The sequence below is a fragment of the Giraffa tippelskirchi genome, chromosome 9 (assembly GCF_054371585.1).
Source record: "Giraffa tippelskirchi isolate mGirTip1 chromosome 9, T2T-mGirTip1v1.2.pri, whole genome shotgun sequence".
NCBI lineage: Eukaryota > Metazoa > Chordata > Mammalia > Artiodactyla > Giraffidae > Giraffa > Giraffa tippelskirchi.
In genome coordinates, this window is record NC_137283.1 from 136142333 (window position 1) to 136157520 (window position 15188).

The 15188-nt window shown below is 37.4% G+C and overlaps 1 long non-coding RNA gene across 1 annotated transcript in view; it reads right to left on the reverse strand.

Moving 5' to 3' along the window:
• LOC145521763 (uncharacterized) overlaps positions 1-15188 on the reverse strand; it is an 85480-nt gene that overhangs the window by 66651 nt on the left and 3641 nt on the right. The window contains exon 3 of the long non-coding RNA XR_014065665.1: positions 9903-9981. This is a non-coding gene — a long non-coding RNA (uncharacterized LOC145521763). The remainder of the gene's footprint in view (positions 1-9902; positions 9982-15188) is intronic.

Here is a 15188-nt window from a genome sequence, read left to right on the forward strand (position 1 = left end):
CTTAATACAGCAGAAATTCATTATCTTACAGTTCTGAAAGCTAGAAGTCTGAAATCAACATGTTGTCAGGGCCATGGTCTCTCAGAAGGGAGACCATAGGGAAGGATTCTTTGTTGCCATTAAAAGCTTCTGGTGATTGTCAGCAGTCCTCGACATTCCTCACCTTCTGGTCTCATAACTCCAACCTCTGCTTCCATCTTCACTTTCTCATCTTCCCTTTGTGTCTGTGTTCAAATTTCCTTAGCCTTATAGGGACATCAGTCAATGGATAAGAGCCCTTTCTAGTCCAGTATGCCCAATCTTAACTTGATTACACCTGCAAAGACCTTTAAGTGAGGTCACATTCAAAAATTCTGCATAGACATGGATTTGAATAGCCAGGTATGGATGTGAGAGTTGGACCATAAAGAAGGCTGAGTGCCAAAGAATTGATGTTTTCTAACTGTGGTGCCGGAGAAGACTCTTGAGAGCCCCTTGGAAAGCAAGAAGATCAAACCAGTCAATCCTAAAGAAAATCAACCCTGAATATTCATTGGAAGGACTGGTGCTGAAGCTGAAGCAACACTTTGGCCACTTGGTGTGAAGCCAACTCACTGGAAAAGACCCTGATGCTGGTAAAGATTGAGGGCAGGAGGAGAAGGGGATGACAGAGGATGGGATGGTTGGATGGCATCACCGACTCAATGGACAGCATGTATGCTCAGTCACTTCAGTTGTGTCCGACTCCTTGCAACCCCATAGACTGTAGCCCGCCAGGCCTCCCTCATCCATGGGATTCTCCAAGCAAGAATACTGGAGTGGGTTGCCATACCCTCCTCCGGGGGCTCTTCCTGACCCAGAGATTGAACATGAGTCTCCCGCATTGCAAACATATTCTTTACCACTGAGCCACCAGGGAAGCCCAAAATACAGGATATGTAAATAGAGTTTACTAGAGAACTCTATAGACTGTAGCCTGCCAGGCTTCTCTGTCCACGGAATTCCCCAGGCAAGAATACTGGAGTAGGTAGTTATTCCCTTCTCCAGGGGCTGTTCCTGACCTAGGAATCAAACCCGGGTCTCCTGCATTGCAGGCAGATTCTTTACTATCTGAGCCACCAGGGAAGTCCCAGAATGGACATGAATTTGAGCAAACCATGGGAGATAGCAAATGAAAGGGAAGCCTGGTGTGCTGCAATCCAAGGGGTCTCAAAGAGTCAGACCTGACTTAGCAACTGAACAACAACAACCATCATTCAACCTAGTACACCAATTATGTTTGGCAATTTTAACATTCCAGTCTCAGTAACTGAGAGAATAAGTAAACAAAAATGTATGTATCAACCAACTTGACCTAACTGACAATACAGAACACCATAGTCAACAACGGCTGAACACCCAGTCTTTTCAAGTGCACCTAAAACATTCACCAAAATGAGTCATATAAAAACAAAGTTACAATCAATTCTAAAGGATTTTATACACAGTGTTTTCTGATGAAAATGGAATTAAAATAGAAATCAATAACAAAATACATATAAAATCCTCAAATGCCTGAAAACAATGAACATACACTCTAAATAACACATTTGTAAGTAATTTTGGAATTACACAACACACTTCCAAATTTTTTCTGTGTCCAAAGAAAGAATTACAAAGAAAGTAAGAAATATTTTGAACTGAATATTACTGAAGACACAAGGAAACTAACACCTTATTTTTACAGACTTATGTAGAAAAAGACCATCTTGCAATCAAAAACTAAAAGGGATGAGGGTAAGAAGGTCTTAACCAGTTGCACTTAAGTGAATGACTTTTATACTACTTGTTATAGCATACTCTTTCAGCATTCTCTTTTATTTCATTAAAATATTGATTCTTATAAGTTAGCATGTCTACCTGAATCCTATGGGACTAAACATCCCCTTAGAAACGACTAAGATTTCCAAATTTTTAGCTATCTGGAGAGTTAACCTCATAACTACTTAAAGGAAGTTTTTTAAAAAAAATTACTCATATGTATATCCTAGCATATATGCATATACATACATAGTAAATCAGTTCACTTCAGTTCAGAATTGAAATTCAACTGGGAAAAGATAAAGAGGATAAAGAGAGGAATATTAATTCAGTTCAGTTGCTCAGTTGTGTCCGACTCTTTGCAACCCCATGGACTGCAGCACGCCAGGCTTCCCTGTCCATCACCAACTACCGGAGCTTACTCAAACTCACGTCCATTAAGTCGGTGATGCCAGCCAACCATCTCATCCTCTATTGTCACCTGCTCCTCCTGCCTTCAGTCTTTCCCAGCATCAGGGTCTTTTCTATGAGTCAGTTCTTTGCATCAGGTGGCCAAAGTTTTGGAGCTTCAGCTTCAACATCAGTCCTTCCAATGAATATTCAGGACTGATTTCCTTTAGGATTAACTGGTTTGATCTCACTGTAGTCCAAGGGACTCTCAAGAGTCTTCTCCAACACCACGGTTCAAAAGCATCTATACTTTGGCACTCAGCTTTCTTAATGGGCCAACTCTCACATCCATATATGACTACTGGAAAAACCATAGCTTTGACTAGATGGACCTTTGTCAGCAAAGTAATGTCTCTGCTTTTTAATATGCTGTCTAGGTCTGTCATAGCTTTTCTTCTAAGGAGCAAGCATCTTTTAATTTCATGGCTGCAGTCACCATCTGCAATGACTTTTGTCACCGTTTCCATTGTTTACCCAACTACTTGCCATGAAATGATGGGACTGGATGCCATGATCTTAGTTTCTTGAATGCTGAGTTTTAAGCCAGCTTTTTCACTCTTTTCTTTGATATTCATCAAGAGTCTCTTTAGTTCTTCACTTGCTGCCATAAGGGTGGTGTCATCTGCATATCTGAGGTTATTGATATTTCTCCTGGCAATCTTGATTCCAGCTTGTGCTTCATCCAGCCCAGCATTTCACATGATGGACTCTGCATATAAGTTAAATAATCAGGGTGACAATATACAGCCTTGATGTACTCCTTTTCCAATTTGGAACTAGTCCGTTGTTTCATGTCCAGTTCTAACTGTTGCTTCTTGACCTGCATACAGTTTTCTCAGGAGGCAGGTCGGGTAGTCTGGTATTTGTTATTCCCATCTCTTTCAGAATTTTCCACAGTTTGTTGTGATCTACACAGTCAAAGGCTTTAATGTAGTCAATGAAGCAGAAGTAGATGTTTTTCTGGAATTCTCTTGCTTTTTGTATGATCCAACGCATGTTGGCAATTTGATCTCTGCTTCCTCTGCTTTTTCTAAATCCAGCTTCAACATCTGGAAGCTCTCAATTCACGTACTGTTGAAGCCTAGCTTGGAGAATTTTGAGCTTTACTTTGCTAGCATGTAAGATGAGTGCAATTGTGCAGTAGTTTGAGCATTCTTTGGCATTGCCTTGGGATTGGAATGAAAATTGACCTTTTCAAGTCCTGTGGCCACTGCAGAGTTTTCCAAATTTGCTGACATATTGAGTGCAGCACTTTTACAGCATCATCTTTCAGGATTTGAAATAGCTCAGCTGAAATTCCATCACCTCCACTAGCTTTGTTCGTAGTGATGCTTCCTAAGGCCCACTTGACTTCGCATTCCAGGATGTCTGGCTCTAGGTGAATGATCACACCATCATGGTTATCTGGGTCATGAGATCTTTTTTGTATAGTTGTTCTGTGTATTCTTGCCACCTCTTCTTAATATCTTCTGCTTCTGTTAGGCCCATACCATTTCTTTCCTTTATTGCGCCCATCTTTGCATGAAATGTTCCTTTGGTATCTCTAATTTTCTTGAAGAGATCTCTAGTCTTTCCCATTCTATTGTTTTCCTCTATTTCTTTGCATTGATCACTTAGGAAGGCTTTCTTATCTCTCCTTGCTATTCTTTGGAACTATGCATTCAGATGGATATACCTTTCATTTTCTCCTTTGCCTTTCACTTTTCTTTTTTTCTCAGCTATTTGTAAGGGCTCCTTAGACAACCATTTTGCCTTTTTGTATTTCTTTTTCTTTGGGATGGTTTTGATCACCACCTGCTGTACAATGTTATGAACCTCCATCCATAGCTCTTCGGGCACTCTATCTATCAGGTCTAATCCCTTGAATCTATTTGTCACTTCCACTGTATAATTGTAAGGGGTTTGATTTAGGTCATACATGAATAGTCTAGTGGTTTTTCCTACTTTCTTCAGTTTAAATCTGAATTTTGCAGTAAGGAGTTCATGACCTGAGGGAAAGTCAGCTCCTGGTCTTGTTTTTGCTGACTGCGTAGAGCTTTTCCACCTTCAGCTACAAAGAATATAATCAATCTGATTTCAGTATTGACCATCTGGTGATGTCCATGTTTAGAGTCATCTCTCGTGTTGTTGGAAGAGGGTATTTGCTATGGCCAGTCCGTTCTCTTGGCAAAACTCTGTTAGCCTTTGCCCTGCTTCATTCTGTACTCCAAGGCCAAACTTGCCTGTTACTCCAGGTATCTCTTGACTTCCTACTTTTGCATTCCAGTCCCCTATGATGCAAAGAACCTCTTTTAGGAGTGTCAGTACTAAAAGATCTTGTAAGTCATCACAGAACCATTCAACTTCAGCTCCTTCAGCATTAGTAGTTGGGGCATAGACTTGAATTACTGTGATAATAAATGGTTTGCCTTGTAAATGAACAGAGATCATTCTGTCCTTTTTGAGATTGCATCCAAGTACTGCACTTCCAACTCTTTTGTTAACTATGAGGTCTACTCCATCTCTTCTAAGGGATTCTTGCCCAGAGTAACAGATATAATGGTCATCTGAATTAAATTTGCACATTCTGGTCCATTTTAGTTCACTGATTCCTAAAATGTCGATATTCACCCTTGCCATCTCCTCTTTGACCACTTCAAATTTACCTTGATTCATGGCCCTAACAGTTTCCTATGCCATATTGTTCTTTACAACATTGGACTTTACTCCCGTTACCAGTCACATACATAGTCAATGTTGTATGTAAAACATCACATGTCAATTTGTTGCAAAGGTCTCTAACCTGTGGTCTACAAGTGCAAGTTCATGATGTGTCTCACTGAAAATTCAGATTTTGCAAATATATGTGTATTTCCCTGGAGAGGGGTCTAGAGCTTTCATTAGATTTTTAGCAAAATCTATGAACCCAAGTTTTTTTTTTTTTTAAAGCAGTTTTTAGAGATTAAAGTGTATTTCAATGCTATTCTTTACTCTCCATATTCTATTCCCTCTAGTGACATACAGCGTCTTGGTCTGTTGTTGACATTTTGGATGTCTGAGTAGTGAACAATGCAAAACATTGAGAATAATCCTTTTAATGCAAAGAATGACCAGATGTGATAACATAACACAGCCTTGTTTGAGATTCTTGACTTGTTTAAAATTTAAGTAGCATTACATCTCTTTACAGAACTGGCTTAGAATAAGCATGGAAATAGCTCTTATGCAGTCTATGAGGCCAAAAAATAAATGCAATTCTGCACATTTTTTATTTAAAAGCATTCACGAGTGACATGTGAGCCATAAACGCTGGCCAAAAGCCACAGCTAAGCATTGTGTTAAGAAGAATACTATTGTTTTTAAGCCAAAAACTATTTAGGAATCAGTTCTCCATCTCCTAATTATTAAATTAGGAGTAAAACCAGAAACACACACACACACATATATATATGTGTGTATATATATAGAGAGAGAAATGTGCTTTAAGTATTGTCTTTCAGTTTAATATCCATGACTACTCTTACAAATCCAAACAAAATTGATCAATAGCCTACATAAGCAGTCATGTAGAACAGAAGAGGACTCTCCTATTTAAGCTAGAAGAATTGTGCTAGAGGCAGCTTGGTGAGATGTTGGGAAGTAAAATTAACGAAATAGATATGTGCTAGGAGAAATGATTCTACACACGTTCTGAATGCTTCTGCTTAGATTAATGTTTTCCTGCAAATAAAACTGGTTATTATCTATTTCAGGTCAAATAATGCAGCTATAAAGATGAATCTAGAGCTTCCCAGGTGGTGTAGTGGTAAAGAATCCACCTGCCAATGCAAGAGACTCAGGAGACGCAGGGTGAATCCCTGGGTCGGAAAGATTCCCCTGGGGGAGGAAATGGCAACCCGCTCCATATTCTTGCCTGAGAAATCCCATAGACATAGGAGGCTGGCAGGCTACAGTCCATGGGGTCGCAAAGAGTTGGATATGACTGAGCAACTGAGTACACATACACACAAAGACAAATCTACAGTAAGCAAGGTATTTATTTGGTCATTCAAAGCCAAGAGATGAGAGTTATTCTAAAAAAAAATACTAAAATGAGCAAAACCACTTTGGAATCTCTAAATACAGCACATAAAGATTTAACCTATGTGATAACAGATAATGAATCCTCAAAACAAATCCAAATTTTCAACATCCTCAAGATATGTGTTAGTATTATACACCTTGAAAGAAACACATACCTTATTTGACATCCCATTTAAATATATATGACTCTCCTCTACATCTGAGTGAAATGTGTTTGCTACTCACCCTTTATTATGCTGCTAACATATCAATCTCAGAATCCAATTCTGTCTTGGAAAGGTTTAGTAATACGTACAAAAGTAAGCACTCTAACAATTTTTCTTTTTTTTTTTTTTTGGCCACGCCACACAGTTTGCGGGATTTTAATTCCTTGACCAAGGATTGAACCCAGGCCCTCCACAGTGAGAGCTCTAAGTCCTAGCCACTGTACTGCCAGGGAATTCCCACTAACAAATCTTAATAATTCACTTGCAAACGGAGATAGTCTGAAAATTTTGTCACAAATAAAACATCCTTTTTGAATCTAAAAGGCAAGATTTAGCAATGTGTTTTTCCCATTATGTGCTTTGCTTCAGGGTTCCATCAGAGGTACACTTAAAATTAAGAACTGTATAAATGAACATGAGTGAAAAATTTATGAGTCCAGGGCAAAAGACACTTGGAAGGCAGCATCACCTTCTCCTCTGTGTAAAATTGGTCTCAGGGAAGTACAATGAACAGTGTCATGGCCTCTGTTGTGTTCTCTTCCACAACCATCCACGTGTCATAGAATTAACAAACCCACATTCTCAAGTCATGTTTCCTAACTTGGTCTGACTCTTAAGTAGTTCAAGATGTGCGTTAGGTCCGTTTGTTTTTTTCATTTCCCATTTGGTGATTCCAAAATGACATAGAAGTACAAGGAAGATGACTAAGTCATCCTGAGAACTGGTGTTTAGAAAACCTAATTATCAATAAGGAATCGCTTTCTCTTAGTTTTATATTAGTTTTAACTTACATATCAAAGTTGCGAATTCAAAGGCCTGTAGGACCAGGTGGTTCATTGGAAGTCAACAGAGAACAAAAGTGTGTGGCCCTCAGAAAATGGGCAATTGCTAGTCTAACTCACCTGTCACCAAGGAAGAGAACTCTAAAGGTGGACTTTCTAAGACAGCCCAGATATCTGAATTTTTATTTGAATACTCCAGATTACTAAATACAGTTACTAATTCCAAATTTCTTAACTACTGTTAAGAAAGAGTGAAGACCTGAAGACATGGTCTTCAGGTCTTCATGGACACAGACACGTTTCATGTGTCTGTGACCTCCGAAAGAAGCCTTCTTGAAACTAGTACTGGCCATGTGGCTGTGGGCACTTGGAAAATGATCACGTCTGTAGGAAGGATGAGAAGGCTGCCGTAGAAGCAGCCACTGAGGCCCATCTCAAGGTGAGACTTCATTGATTCTGAGTTATAATCATCCTCCCCATGTCTAGTACTAGCTCTCAGACAAGAGAGCTTCTGACCTAACTATTGAGGAAAGAATCACGTGTACCACAATCTGTCAAGACTCAATGAGACTAGCTTTTGGAATCAGCTCAACTATTCCAATTTTTAAAAATTTAATGTAAAACAAATTTTCAGTTCTAATTACAAAATCAAGTAAAATTCACCCAGAAAAATAACAAATACAGATAAACAAAGAGAAATCTCTTTAAAATATTCACATTCCCACTAAGTACCTTGATATAGATCCTTTTAGTCTATTTCTATGTGTTTATCTCTTTTAGAAAAATGACATCAAATCAAATGTATTTTGTAGTGCATATATATACTCAAGAAATACTGATTTTTAAAGGGGTATAAATGTAATTCTTATAAGATTAAATTTTATTCATTTCATTTAACATAAGCACAAATATGTCCATTTATCAAGAGTATGGTGTTGAGGATAAAAAAAACAAGCCCAAAACAGGAGAAAAAATGCAAAGCAACTCTCCCCTGACCCCAGAAAACAATTTCCCTCAAATCACCCACTAATTTAACAAAATTTTTCCAAATGTTAAGAAATCTAGGATTATTACTCTGTAGTGATAAAGCCTAATAAATCTAAAGTGAAAATAGATCAAAATAAACTCATTATATCATAAGGGATATTATTTAGATATAAGAACAAAGTATCAGAAAATATAAGTTGTTAATAGATTAAATAGTGAATCTAGAGAGATTGGGAAGAAAAAGATAAGGTCACTACAATGAACTCTGAAAATTCTATAGTGTATATTTAACTAGGACAAGAAAAAATAAATATTATTCATATATAGTAATATACAATAAGTGTATTTATATATTAATATAGTCAAGTGTATCTTAAAAATATAATACGTAAAATGCCATATATTTTGAATTCTACTAAAATCTCTTGCTAGTTAAAGCTAATATACCTTTTTTTTTATTAATTTGGAATTCAGCAGTGGTACAGATTTCTGTTCACCTTGTCCCTAAGGAGGCTAATTAGTGAAATAAATGACCAGCAGATTAGTTGATAACTGGGAAATAAAAAATTAACATTTTGGAAGGTTATTTCTGTGCTTAATATCTCTTCATTATTTGGCCTTCTCTTGATAAAAACCCACTATGTTACAATAGCCAAGAATATCCAAGAATAAATGAGTTAAAAGCAAATAAGAAAAACATTCTTATATAATACAACCAGACAGTGAAGTGCTTTTTTTAGAATAGACTTTTCTCCTGTTAGCAGCTCCAAATACTAATACAGTCTTGATTTCCAAACAAGTTTCTTTCTTAGATCTGTTTTAAATAAAATCTGATCACTCTAAGAGCAAAACTGCATAAAAACATATATTAGTGGAATTGATATATCCAATTGTCTCACAGTTGCCTCTCAAAAGTCACGTGCACCCCAATATTGGGTTCCATTGGTCCAAAAAAGAGATCTCCAAAATCTGTTAAAAATGCTGTATCACCCATCTTAAACTAATATTCAGAAATTATTAGGCCCATCCAAAGCTGATGTAGCTTTCCATTTATTCATTTGCTTCACCCATACAATCCAGTGATAAATCCCTTCCCTGCTAAGCATCCTGTTCTCCATTTCTGAGGTTAAATAAATCAATTTTATGAAATCATCTTGCAATACAGATGCTCCCTTTTCCCAACCCACATATTCTCATAAAAATTTAACAGGAAAATTTTAAAACATCTCGTCAACATTGTTTTTGCAAAGCAACTGTTAGTTATAAACAGTCTTTTAGGTCTCAAGGAGATTTAAGATACTTCAAAGACTTGGTTTAAACCCCCTAAATCCAGGTTGATCTTATGTGTTTTCTAAAACATCATATGTTAAGTTTAATGCTTAAAATTTTTTTAAATGTTTTGTTATACACTGGAAAAATTTAAACTGATCTCATGCTAAGAAACAGACATTCCTGGAATTTCCATTTTCACTAGTTCTTTTCTTTTCAAAAGATAAAGAAACAAGTGCTCCTGTTCATTGCTTTTACATAAACGTCTTCGAACTTATTCAAAGGAATCATATATCTCACCTACCCAATGTAATGTATAGTAACATATTTTGCTTCATGTTTTAAAAAAAAGAGAGAAATTACTCACCACTTAGTTCTCACAGAATGGCCTTCTTGGTTAGTCTTCTTATCAGGAAAGAGGCTGGTCTGTTTTCTTTTCGTATATCCTATGGGTCAGTGGCAAGAAAAAACAAATAAAGGCCATCTTGATAATTATTAGAAGTTTGTGCAAATATTAACCAAGGAGTCATGCTAATCTGAATTGCTCAGTTAATAGATACATGGTTCAATTTTTTAAATTCTGACTTATATAAGTTATAAAAGCATACACAATGGTGAGTATTTAAACTAAAAATCATAGGGTATGTTTTCCCCTCTAAGCTTTGGGTAACCATTGTAGATCACGTTTACTCTGGCAGGTTTGGGTTATTTGAATTAAAAAAAAAAATCGCAATTTGAGAAAGCAGTATTCTATTTCATAGCAAAGATTCAGTTGGGCCAATTAAATAATTCCTCAGCTTTCCACTGTTCTTTGCACTGGTAAGAAAGAAACATAAGCAACAATAATTTATTATGTCTTATTTTAGTACATATTTTGAAATTTTTACAACTAAGAGGAACACAGTTCTTTAAAGGTCCATTTCCTCTAAAATAAAACAACGTGTATCTCTTACCACTGGCTGGACATATATCCCCTTAGTTTCAAAATTAGAGAATAAAAGACTCAAGTATTTGTCTATTTGTTCTATTTGTTGTAATGCCAGTTCTATCCATGCAAAATAACAGACGCTTTAGGAGGAATTATTTACATGTCTATTTTGCCCAGTGTGATGTGGGGAATACACAGGAAGTGATAAGTCCTCAACTAGATGCTGAAAGGTCATCTATAAAAGAGATGATCGTATGTTAAGATTAATTCACAATCAAATCACGGCTATAATTACTATTTGCTTTGTGTTTTCTGCATTTTCAAATTTTTCCAAAGTGAGTGAAATGAGCCTATTAAAAAAAAGAAGAAAATCTGAATCCTGATTTCCCAAGGACTTGTGGCAGATTAAACACCATCAATTTCCTGGACTAGCTCTTGAACATATGGAGACATTAATACAAACAAAAATATGAGATCTCTCTCCCCTCAAGGAAAAAAAAGAATTAAGTGGTATTTAGCTGATATTCTGCAATGATTGCTGCTAAAAGAACACTGTATTTATAGTGAAAACAGTTTATTCTCTCTCCCATGACAAAATTAATACCTTAATGCATTTCTTTGTTTAATTTTATAACTCTAAAGAAGAAACTTTCTTTTGAGCACTTGTGTGTCTAGTATTGTTAGTTACTAGAGAATAGCAAGTTTGGAATCTTTTATTTCTTCTTTTTCTCCTTCTTCTTTACTCCTCCTCTTCCTCCCACCTCTTCCTCCTCTCCTTCTTCTTTTCCCCTGACCATCACAAATGTGAACACACATATACACAAGCACACACACACACACCTCAAGCACAGAGTTTGTGTCTGGGCACACAGTAATTATTTAAGCAATATTTGACACACGGTAATTATTTAAGCAATATTGGATAGTCATGATGTCAGTTAGGCAATGACAATCTAACTTAGAAACTTCAACCCACAAAGTCACAAAAATGATACTTTTTATAGTTAATAAACACTCAGAACCCAGATTCCTACCGTGGAAAAAAAAATCAGTGTTGAATCCAGTTACCTTATCATTTTCTCTATATTTCCTTCAAGATCTACACCCCATCTATCAACAGAGAATCTTTAAAAGACTTACATAAACACTTTGAAATTCCCAATGAGTATTCCCAATGAAATTCCCCATGAGTACATGCTTATTTTCCAATTTCTTATTCGTTGATGACCTATACAATCAAGTAGCCAAGCTTTTCAACTGTCCAGATAATAACAGTAATTAACATAGTATAAAGAGAAAGAGAGGTGATAAATATCCTTAGAATAAAATGCAAATTACTCAATTAGATTGCCAAGGATCATCCAAATTTCTCCTTCCCTCTTGTATAGACAACGGATGCCTATATTTTATCTTGTGTTCATTACACCATTCATTTTCTTGTTTATTCACTTTTGGGTCTTTCAAGTTTAATTGGAAGCCAGTGGACAGTCTATGGGGCTTCCCTGTTGACTCAGTCAGTAAGGAGTCTGCCCGCAATGCGAGAGCCCTGGATTTGATCCCTGGGTTGGAAAGATCCCCAGAGAGGGAAATGGCAACCCACTCCAGTATTCTTGCATGGGAAATCAATGGACAGAGGAGAACGGTGGGCTACAGTCCATGGGGTTGTAAGAGTCATACATGACTTGGCAACTAAACCACCACCGACACCAATCTATTCAGATGGTGAATAGATCTATTTAGATGGTGATTTGTACAGTACTAATGTCAATATTCTATAATGAGATTAATTACTGTATCCTATTCTGAAGATGACTTGTCAGGAGACCACCTGTCCTGCAATAAGTAAATAACATGGAGTTATAAATCTCTGTATATTTAATAGATAAACATGTAAAACTACAAGAAATACTAAGCTTGTGCTTATCCATGAAAGGAAGTCAGGTCTCATCTCTTTTCTTGCAAAGAAAATTACCAGAGAATCATTCTGCAATGAAGAAACAATCCTATGCCTGGGATGCCCAAGCACATCAGTTCAGTTCAGTCGCTCAGTCGTGTCCAACTCTTTGCGACCCCATGAATCGCAGCACGCCAGGCCTCCCTGTCCATCACCAACTCCCGGAGTTTACCCAAACCCATGTCCACCCAGTCGGTGATGCCATCCAACCATCTCATCCTCTGTCATCCCCTTCTCCTCCTGCCCCCAATCCTTCCCAGCATTAGGGTCTTTTCCAATGAGTTAACTCTTTGCATGAGGTGGCCAAAGTATTGGAGTTTCAGCTTCAACATCAGTCCTTCCAATGAACACCCAGGGCTGATCCCCTTTAGGATGGACTGGTTGGATCTCCTTGCAGTTCAAGGGACTCTCCAGAGTCTTCTCCAACACTACAGCTCAAAAGCATCAATTCTTTGGTGCTCAGCTTTCTTCACAGTCCAACTCTCACATCCATACATGACCACTGGAAAAACCATAGCCTTGACTAGACGGACTTTTGTTGACAAAGTAATGTCTCTGCTTTTAAATATGCTATCTAGGTTGGTCATATCCTTCCTTCCAAGGAGTAAGCATCTTTTAATTTCATGGCTGCAATCACCATCAGCAGTGATTTTGGAGCCCCAAAAAATAAAGTCAGCCACTGTTTTCACTGTTTCCCCATCTATTTCCCATAAAGTGATCAGACCAGATGCCACGATCTTAGTTTTCTGAACGTTGAGTTTAAGCCAACTTTTTCACTCTCCTCTTTCACTTTCATCAAGAGGCTCTTTAGTTTTTCTTCACTTTCTGCCATAAGGGTGGTGTCATCTGCATATCTGAGGTTATTGATATTTCTCCCACATCAAATAGTAACATTTTTCACTGTACCTAAGCACCTCCCTACACTATTTAGCACTCAAAGATGTTTTGTCCTGGGCAGGAGTACACTTGGAAACAAACTTTCCAAAAGCTCAGGGGGATGTTGGCTGTGCAGGATCGCTTTGAAGTGCTAGGGCAGGAAAAGAGAGTGAAAAGTTTTGACCAATTAGCAACCAACTGAATGGAGTGTCTTGAGTACCATACCCCAGGAGTTCGTGCTGCCATGTCTCAAAACCCATTCTCAGGCCACTCATCTTATCCAGCTCCAAAGCCACTTCTTGCCTATACATATTTTTGAAAAGCTACTTTAAGCTAAAGGATTCAACTTGTGTCTGGATTTAAAACATAAATGTGTTTAATCAAAATGACACAGGAGAGAAAGGAAATTGGAAAGCCCTGAAGTTCTGTTGAATCTCACTGAATTAACACTAAACCTTATGTAGCTCAGGGAAGCCCATGTTTTCTTTCCAATAAAATATAATCCCAGATCAGGACTGCGGAGGTTATAAAAGAGTCAGTGACATCTTTTGGGAGAATTATGATTTTAACCCTACTGCCACTGCTGAGCCTCGATAACTAGAACCTATCTCTTTAAAATCCCTCTTGCAAATTGAATGAGATCTACTTTATCTCCTTTGAAACCACATATACCTTGAGATTTTTACAAAAGTGACAAAAGTGTTGCACATGCTACTGAAAGAGATTTTCTTTTTCTGAATTCTCTACAATGAATAACTAATATTAACTATATAGTTACAACCACCAGCTCCATAACTGACTCTACACGATGTAAACCTTAATTCAGTTGGAATTAGGTTAATTACATGGTTTCTTAACAGAATCAACTGCATTTCAAACCTAATAAACTGTTGTGTGCTACAAATTAGGTCCCATGAAATGTCTGAGTTCCAAAAAGGTCTCAGGTATTCCAGCAGGTGCTGGATGAATATATGTAATAAATTAATGTAATAAATAATACCCTAAAACAAAAAGATTTTAATATCATGTTTGGAAGTTATAATTAAACATAGTCTCTTCCAACTGATGCCACAATCAAAAAGTGGCCCAGTCTTGAGCAGTACTTTATTTTAATGGGAAGAATATAAATCCCTCAGTTCAGTTCAGTTCAGTTCAGTCACTCAGTCATGTCCGACTCTGTGACCCCATCAACCGCAGCACACAAGGCCTCCCTGTCCATCACCAACTCCCGGAATTTACCCAAACTCATGTCCATTGAGTCGGTGATGCCATCCAACCATCTCATCCTCTGTCATCCCCTTCTCCTCCTGCCTTCAATCTTTTCCAACATCAGGATGTTTTCAAATGAGTCAGCTCTTCTCATCAGGTGGCCAAAATATAGCAAATAGAAGAAATTTATCCACATCAACAATATCAGCACTGTGTTGACAGGCAATCAATAAATATCTGTTGGATCATCCTTTTTTACAAAGAACATGTGTAAGTGCTAACCGCTTTCCATTCAATCTAATAATATCATAACATCTGATAGAGTCCTTGGAGTTCTACCTTGCAAACAATGTTTTTAAACATATGTTGGAGCCAGATTCATCACAACTGCAAGGCAGAACATCATAAGGATTCTACTCAGCCCCTTAATTTGCAAACAACCCTGCAGTCATCGAACTCAAATGCTCACTGATAAAACCAAACCAAAAAAGGCTAAAGAGGCTCTCTTTGCTCAGTGGAAGAGAAAACTATCTAAAGTGTAAAATGAATACTCTGTGGGAATATGGAAATTACCACAGTAAGTAAGCAAGTATATAGGAATTTAAGGTTAGCACCATCAACAGCAACCAAATTATCTAAATTGCACCAGATGGAAAATCCATAGCAGATAGAGCTAGTTCCTAATC